The sequence below is a fragment of the Palaemon carinicauda genome, chromosome 16, assembly GCF_036898095.1.
Source record: "Palaemon carinicauda isolate YSFRI2023 chromosome 16, ASM3689809v2, whole genome shotgun sequence".
In the NCBI taxonomy this organism is placed as follows: domain Eukaryota; kingdom Metazoa; phylum Arthropoda; class Malacostraca; order Decapoda; family Palaemonidae; genus Palaemon; species Palaemon carinicauda.
This window is the reverse complement of record NC_090740.1, coordinates 124,252,470-124,261,782: the sequence shown is the minus strand read 5'-3', so window position 1 is coordinate 124,261,782 and position 9,313 is coordinate 124,252,470. Positions and strand designations below refer to the sequence as shown.

The 9,313-nt window shown below is 30.7% G+C and overlaps 1 protein-coding gene across 2 annotated transcripts in view; it reads right to left on the bottom strand.

Moving 5' to 3' along the window:
- Positions 1-9,313, bottom strand: part of LOC137655853 (zygotic gap protein knirps-like) — a 59,368-nt gene that overhangs the window by 20,424 nt on the left and 29,631 nt on the right. The window contains exon 1 of one of the 2 annotated variants that reach the window (XM_068390033.1): positions 5,975-6,227. The exons of the other annotated variant lie outside the window; for it this stretch is intronic. The gene's annotated coding sequence lies outside the window, so the exon portion shown is untranslated. Of the gene's footprint in view, positions 1-5,974; positions 6,228-9,313 lie in introns of those variants that run through there. 2 annotated transcript variants of the gene reach the window in all.

The following is a 9,313-nucleotide window of genomic DNA, read 5'->3' as shown; positions in this document are numbered from 1 at the left end:
CCAAGACAAACCCTATTATTAATAAAGAAAAAATTCAGTAAACCCAGATAAACCCAATTATCAATAAAGAAAAAACTCTTCAGCAGCCCAAGGTAAACCGAATTATTAGTAAAAAAGAAAAATCAGCAAACCAAGATAAACCCTATTAATCGTAAAGAAAAAATTCAGTAAACCAAGATAAACCCAATTATTAATAAAAGAAAACCTTCAGCAGCCCAAGCTAAACCCAATTATTAATAAAAAAAATCACTCTTCAGCAGCCCAAGGTAAACCCAATTATTAGTAAAAAAGAAAAATCAGCAAACCAAGATAAACCCAATTATCAATAAAGAAAAATTCTGCAAACCAAGATAAACCCAATTATCAACAAAGAAAAATTCAGCAAACCAAGATAAACCCAATTATTAATAAAAGAAAACCTTCAGCAGCCCAAGCTAAACCCAATTATTAGTAAATAAATCATTCAGCAAACAAGTACAGTTCATTACATTATAAAAAAAAAGAAAAAAAAGAAGAAAAAAAAACGGGCAAATATTGAATGCGAGTAATGTTCCACCGTCCGTAGCCTCGGCGATCTTGTGTAAGCACGACTGGCGGCAGAGAGTGGAATGTCATCCGCTTGACACTTGATGCTCTGATTCCTCCCTTAAATCATGTGTGTGTGTGTGTGTGTTTAAGACACCACCGTGATTTGCAATGGCATAAAGTGGACCGCTATTGAAATCTGTATGTTTTCGACCATATTGATCATATTCATCAGAGAGAGAGAGAGAGAGAGAGAGAGAGAGAGAGAGAGAGAGAGAGAGAGAGAGAGAGAGAGAGAGAGAGAGAGTTTTGTTTCCCATAGTAATAATTGCATATTTCAATAAAATTGGCTATCGTAATTGACAACATTATGAGAGAGAGAGAGAGAGAGAGAGAGAGAGAGAGAGAGAGAGAGAGAGAGAGAGAGAGAGAGAGAGAGAGAGAGAGAGAGAGAGAGAGAGGAGAGAGAGAGAGAGAGAGAGAGAGAGAGAGAGAGAGAGAGAGAGAGAGAGAGAATTTTGTTTCCCATAGTAGTGATTACATATTTACTAAAACTAACCATCGTGATTGACAACGTTAAGCTTTGAAATTTTCTCAGGGAATAAAAGTTTTGATCAAAAATACAATCTTAAGATTCTTCTGGAATTACATTTTAGTTTTTAAACGTGAATAAAGTTGCCTTCATAGATTAGTGGTGAATTCAACTATAAATGTCGAATTCATATATGGATAATTTCAGGTCAGTTCAAGAATAATGGTCGACGTCAATGACCTCAAATGTCAGGTTGCCAGATACCTCATAATCAATCAAGAATAATAGAGACAAAATAAACCCCGTTACATCAAATCAGTATCATCTTTCACCATCTTTGCCCTTTCTCGTCATGTTTTGGTCCATAAGTCATTGACATTATACAATAGTGTCCCAATAGTAAATTTATGTTAATCTTAGAAATAAAGTTACGGATATATAGAAACGCAAAATGCCATATATCTGAGAAAGAACAAAAATAATTTCTCGATTATGAACGAAGGGTTTGAACAAATATGAAATTAATAGGGAGAACAAAAGAAAGATGATTTTGAAATAAATGGATAAGAAAATTGTCACGTTTTCCCATTTGGAGCCCTTGGGCTTATAGCATCCTGGTTTTTTTTTTAACTAGGGTTGTTGCTTAGCTAATAATAATAATAATAATAATAATAATAATAATAATAATAATAATAATAATAACAGAGCTACTTCTTTGAGCATCCACGCAATCCAATAACAATAATAACAATAGCAACAACAACAATTATGATAAAAACAGCTACTGCTTTGAGCATTCAAGCAAACCAACAACAACAACAACAATAATAATAATAACAGAGCTACTGCTTTGAGCATTCAGGTAACCCAATAACAATAATAACAACAACAACAACAATAATAATAATAATAATAATAATAATAATAATAATAATAATAATAAGAGCTTCTGCTTTGAGCATATAAACAATTCAATAATGATAAAAATAATAATAATGATAATAATAATGATGATAATAATAATAATTATAAGAATAATAATAATAATAATAATAATAATAGAAATAATAATTATAATAATAACAACAACAATAATAATAATAATAATCATAATAATAATAAAAATTATGATAATAATAATTATAATAATTAATAATAATAATAATAATAGAAATAACAACAACAACAATAATAATAATAATAATAATTATAATAATAATAATAATAATAATAATAATAATAATAATAATAATAATAATAATTATAATAAATATAATAATAATATTAACAACAACAACAACAACAGAGCTACTGCTTCGAACATCCAAGCAATCCGCACAGCCATCATCCAAATGAGAGCATCAGAATTATGGCCCCAGGCTAATTCGGAATAATTTGAGAGTACGATGCGTTACACATAATTCATCCGGTGAAGTAATACCTTAGTTACTGGCGTAATCATGTCAATTTTATGTCTTACGATATATGGATGCAATGGCAATGAACATTGTAGTAGGTACATGCGTTAATTTGACTATTTGGATTGCAAAAAATTGGGGTTGGAATCGATTGTCTCTGCTTGTTTTGTTCTTATGGAGAAAATATTCATTTGGAATTCCAAAATCTAGAATGATAAGAGTTTTATATCTATTTCGAATTTATATTTTGACTTCACTCTTCATTTTTTATTTTTTCACAAAATTATGTAGTTACTATTACAGTCATAGCTATGATATTCATTAACTAATTTTTTTTTTTTTTACAATACTATATAATTACTATCAAAGTCGTATTCATGATATTCCCTAATTATTTTTTATTTTCACAAAATTATATAATTATTATTACAGTCATATTTATGATATTCCCTAATTATTTTTTCACAAAATTATATAATTACTATTATTATCATTTATTATTATTATCAATTGCTATGCTACAACCCTAGTTGGAAAAGCAGAATGCTATAAGCCCAGGGGCTATAACAAGGAAAATAGCCCAGTGAGGAAAGGAAACAAGGAAACAATAAAATATTTTAAGAACAGTAACATTAAAATAAATATTTCCCATATAAACTATAAAAACTTTAACAAAATAAGAGGAAGAGAAATAAGATGGAATAGTGTGCTCTAGTGTACCCTCAAGCAAGAGAACTCTAACCCAAGATAGTGGAAGACCATGGTACAGAGGCTATGGCACTACCCAAAACTAGAGAACAATGGTTTGATTTTGGAGAGTCCTTCTCCTAGAAGAGGAAAGTGGCCACTGAACAATTACAGTGCAGTACCCCTTTGGTGAAGAAAAATTTTGGTAATCTCAGTGTTGTCAGGTGTATGAGGACAGAGGAGAATATTAAAGAATAGGCCATACTATTCGGTGTGTGTGTAGGCAAAGGGAAAGTGAACCGTTACCAGAGAGAAGGATCCAATATAGTACTGTCTGGCCAGTCAAAAAGACCCCATAACTCTCTCACGGTAGTATCTCAACGAGTGGCTGGTGCCCTGGCCAACCTACTACCATAGTTATGATATTCCCTTTTTATTTTTTTTCACAAAATTATATAATTACTATTACCATCATATTCCTGATATTCCCTAATTATTTTCACAAAATGATATTATTACTGTTAGACATATTCATGATATTCCCTAATTATTTTTTTTTTCACAAAATTATATAATTATTGTTACATCCATATTCCTGATACTCCCTAATTATTTTCACAAAATGATATTATTACTGTTAGACATATTCATGATATTCCCTAATTATTTTTTTTTCACAAAATTATATAAATTAATTACTATTGTCTCCATACTCATGATATTCCCTAATTATTTTTTTTTCACAAAATTATATAATTATTATTATAATTTTTTTCTTCACAAAATTATATAATTACTATTACATCCAGATTCATGATATTCCATAATTGTTTTCTCACATAATTATATAATTTGTATTACAGTATTATTCATGATATTATTTGATTATTTTTTTAATCAATTTGTGTATTAGTTAACTTCACGAACAAACAATTCTGAAGATAAAATGGAAAGGTTAATTTTCCTCAGTTCAGAGGAAAGATTAATTTGGTAGTTGGTAAACGGGTAAAGAAACTTGAACTCGTTTAATGCACGAGTTACATATCAAAGTCATATTAGTCTGAAATACATAAATCAATAGGTCAATATATTTAACCTTGTCATCAATCTTAACTGGTTCAATAAATATGGGAACAAAATATCATAAAGATATATATGAATTAAATTGAAACTTCTGGCATATTGTAGGCTGTCATCATCACCGAGAGGTTTCAAATTAATTATGCATAGTCATAATTTGAGAAAATCATCACAAGTTATATATGACGCATATGTAATTGAATTTATTCGCCAATAATGTTGGTTATTCGTATTATCATTAACTCTCCTCCTAAAATAATTTATCAATAATTAATCAAATTATTCTTTCAAACTTGATAGTTTGAAAAAGTATCCACGCGAAAAAAAAGATTGCTACTTGTGTACCTGTTGAAGTCTCTATCGCCACGCTGAGTATTCATGATTACTTGAACAACTGAGTATTCGATACCAATAATTTTCTACAGTATTACAAAAATCATACTTGCTTTTTGTTATGATATACTGAATTTGTTTATATATTGTACAATTATGCTTCAGAGGAAATCTATCCCAATGCTATCGGTGGTTAAAGACCATGGAAAGCTGAGGATAAATGGAAAGGCAGATACAAAAATTTCAGTCTATGTTGTAGGCATGGAGACCTTATGAAATATCTCCTTGGTTACAGGTGTCACTGAAGATTATAAATATGTGTGTATACATACACACGTATATTTTTTTATATGAATGTTTATACATACATAAATATATATATATATATATATATATATATATATATATATATATATATATATATATATGTATATATATGCATCTATATATATATATATATATATATATATATATATATATATATATATATATATATGTAAATATACAAAGCTATATAGATATACATATACCCATTTATATGTATATATACACGTATAAATACACACACACACACACACACACACACACACACATATATATATATATATATATATATATATATATATATATATATATATATATATATATATATATTCAGTGACAGCAAAACATAATATCTTTCTATATTTACTTGACCATTTATCCACAGACTTCCACAGGCTTTGACCACTGCTGGTCCTGATTTTCCTTGGAACCTTATTATACTTGAACAAATGCAGTATGATAAAAAACGATCGCTTGCTTTTTTGTATTGAGTAAGAAAAATGGAAATACTGATTTTTGTAATGCTAGAAGTACATATAAAACGCAAATGCTATACAGATTTATTTGATAATAATAGACAGTTGTACAATAAATCACTTGGCGAAAGAGACTCCAACAGGTACTCAAGTAGCAATCTCCATATAGAAGATAGTAAGTATTCAATTAAGTTAAGAGAGATATAAAGCAATTTACATGGTCTTCAACTGTCTTGGGTTACAGTTCTCTTGCTTGAGGGTATACTCGGGCACACTATTCAATCTTGTTTCTCTTCCTTTTGTTTTGTTAATGTTTTTATAATTTAGTTTATATAGAAAATATTTATTTTAATGTTGTTGATGTTCTTGAAATATTTTATTTTCCCTTATTTCTTCACTGGACTATTTTCCCTAATGGAGCCCTTGGGCTTATAGCATCCTGCTTTTCCAACTAGGGTTTTAGCTTGGCAAGTAATAATAATAATAATAATAATAATAATAATAATAATAATAATAGAAAAAAAAATAATAATAATAATAATAATAAAGCGTTTTATAAAAAGGGTAGACACCAATAAATATGAATTAAATTCACTTACCCTTATCCGAATATCTCACGCATTGTTCTGTCAATTACCAAATCCTGATTAGTACGTACACAATATTTCACTAAGTTTCTAAATAGCACTGTTCAAAAATAGCAGAGAACGGAAAAATCATGCATTTCAATAATTTTAAATTAAAGTAAGGAAAACTTATGTTTCCCGTGCAGACCACGTGAGGTTGGGTACGTAAGCCGACGTGCAATCGTGCTTCGACTACAAAACAATAACACGGCGGCTTTCTAATTAAGTGAAGATGAGCTCGAACTGCCGACGTGAGCTAGTTGAGACGAAGAGAGGGAAAAATGTCGTACTGCAAGGTGGAGCTTGTCTCCGTTCAGGGAACTTCAAGGTGAAGTTCTGCAATGTGCATGCGTGCGAAGTTCACGCTAGATGCTACAACGATGTAGTAACTATGGCAGTAACGACAATAGTGATGCATGTGAATTCGGTACAAATACGAATACAATTTGTATGTTAGTAATCTGTTGGGATACCATAGTCTTCCACTGTCTTTAGTTAGAGTTCTCTTGCTAGAGGGTACACTCAGGCACACTATTCTATCTTCTTTCTCTTCCAATTATTTCCTTGAAGTTTTTATAGTTTATATATGAGACATTTAATTTAATGTTGTTTCTGTTTTTAAATTATATTTTTCCTTGTTTCCTTTCCTCAATGGGCTATTTTCCCTGTTGGAGCCCCTGGGCTTATAGCATCCTGCTTTTCCAACTATGGTTGTAACTAAGCAAGTAATAATAATAATAATAATAATAATAATAATAATAATAATAATAATAATAATAATAATAATAATAATAATAATAATACAGAAAGAGTCTATCTGTAGGTCTTGGATATAGACCGTGAGACGACCCTCCCTGAATGTGAGAATAAAGAACTTTCAAATAAATAAGATTTAAGTTCTCTATGATGAAATGAAAATAATCTATAATGGTTGAAAATAAGAGCGAGGACTATCTCCTTGGTCATTACAAAGAAAAAGCAGTGTGAATAGAATTTAATGGTATAAAGGTGGTAGTAGTAGATGTGTGATAAGCAAACGAGTGCTTTTCCAACTAGGGTTATAGCCTAGCTTGTAATAATAATACAAATAATAATAATAATAATAATAACAATAATAATAATAATGATAATACTAATAATAATGATTATAATAATAAAATAATAATAATAATAATAATAATAATAATAATAATAATAATAATAATAATAATAATAATAATAATAATAAAACATTTGTACATCAGATACTAATTGGGAAAATAGGATTTGGAATATTATAAATGTAGTTTTATGAAATATTTATAAATGAGCACGTTAGTAATATTCTAAAACCATAGTCTGTAGACTATTTTAACCTATAATGTAACATTATAATGGGCTACCAATGTAGGCTACTTACTGAATATGTGACCAGCTTATCCAATGAAAACATCAAACAGGAACACCATCCTCTTAGCTGAAGCTGCATTTTACTGGCTATCTGAAAAGGGAAGAAGGTAATATAAGATTTTTGTTCTATAATTTGATAAAAAAATAAAACAAAAAAGCTATAAAAATTCTTCTAACACTAGCATGGATAGATAAAGTTTAAACCAAGATTTTCCCTGTTGGGGCCCATCGGCTTATAGGATCCTGTTTTTCAAACTAGGGTTGTAGCCTAGCAAGTGATAATAATAATAATAATAATAATAATAATAATAATAATAATAATAATAATAATAATAATAATGATATATCCCCTTCAGCAATGGACCAATAGAATTGACAAGAGGGCCGTTTCAAAATGAAAGCAGAGGATGGAAAAGATAATATCTATGTGAGAGGTACAAGATGAGGAGTGTGATTGGTTGATTCTTAAGTTTTCTGGCATCCTGACAGCTAAGGTCATTGACGCCGATACAAGATAAGATGCAGGAAAACTTTTGTTTTTGCCTCTGGCCATCTGCATTGTCTTTTCCTCTTCTTCAGTAAGGAATAAGGATTAACAAACCAGATTTTACTAAGGAAAAGATTTGCATAATGCTAGCAAAAGTTTCCCTTTGCATTCAAGTCGTTTTATAATGATGCTGATCTGCGTGACATTTTGCAAGAGCACACGCGAGGAATGTTCTTTTCATATGATATTAGGTCGCCAACAGTGGTGTATACCATGACTGTCCATAGCAAAAGTCTTCTAATCTCACAATATAACGTCGTTATCTCAGAATGCTAATGTGGTAACGTCCCTGACTGGTGAACGCCAGAGTAGGGTTCGAGTCCCGCTAACACTCGTTAGTTCCTTCTGTCGCTGCAACCTCACCATCTTTGTGAGCTAAGGAAGGGGGGTTTGGGGGAGCCTATAGGTCTATCTGCTGAGTTATTGGCAGCCATTGCTTGACCCTTCTTGGTCCTAGCTTGGGTGGAGAAGGGGCTTGGGCGCTGATCATATGTATATATGGTCAGTCTCTTTGGCATTGTCCTGCTTGATAGGGCAATCTCACTGTCTCTTGCCTCTGCCATTCATAAGTATCCTTTAAACCTTTAAATGGTAAATACTGCAGAGCGAAGGCTACTCGTTACTCTTGGTGATTTCTGTGATAAACTTTACAATGATAACTTTAGGAAAATATATATAGGGGTAAAAATGTCATGTGGTGAATTGTCTTGTGTCATTTTTCCCGTAAATCAGTTGACGGCCACTTACTTATATACAATACGCATAAAAGTCAAATGAAAAGAATCCAACAAAAGTTTGAAAATCTCTCTCTCTCTCTCTCTCTCTCTCTCTCTCTCTCTCTCTCTCTCTCTCTCTCTCTCTCTTTTTCTTTATTAAATTAACTGTGTTGTAATACTTGTAATACTAACTAAAGATAGGTACAACCTACTTACGAAATCAAACTAAATTTTATTTTGTATTCCATATGAATTCCTTTGTATAACCTTTAATATATAGATGTGAACAATACTATTCTTAATATGTACTTAAATGTCTGTCTAAACTTTATTTTGTATTATTTTGGCATAACATAATTATTATGTAGATGTAAACAATATAACTGTTACCATATACTCAAATGTCTGACGCCAAGGGGTGCTATAAATTGATTAAAACAAAATCTCTCTCTCTCTCTCTCTCTCTCTCTCTCTCTCTCTCTCTCTCTCTCTCTCTCTCTCTCTCTCTTTAGCATGTCATCGACTACGTAACGCAACGTACGTCAGGCACCCATCCTATGATGCAATCCTTTGTAAGCCACGCCCATGAACACACGAAAGTTTTAATGGGTTCCATCTTCGCCCGTAAACCATGGAAGGATATGACTGGAAGCTATTCTC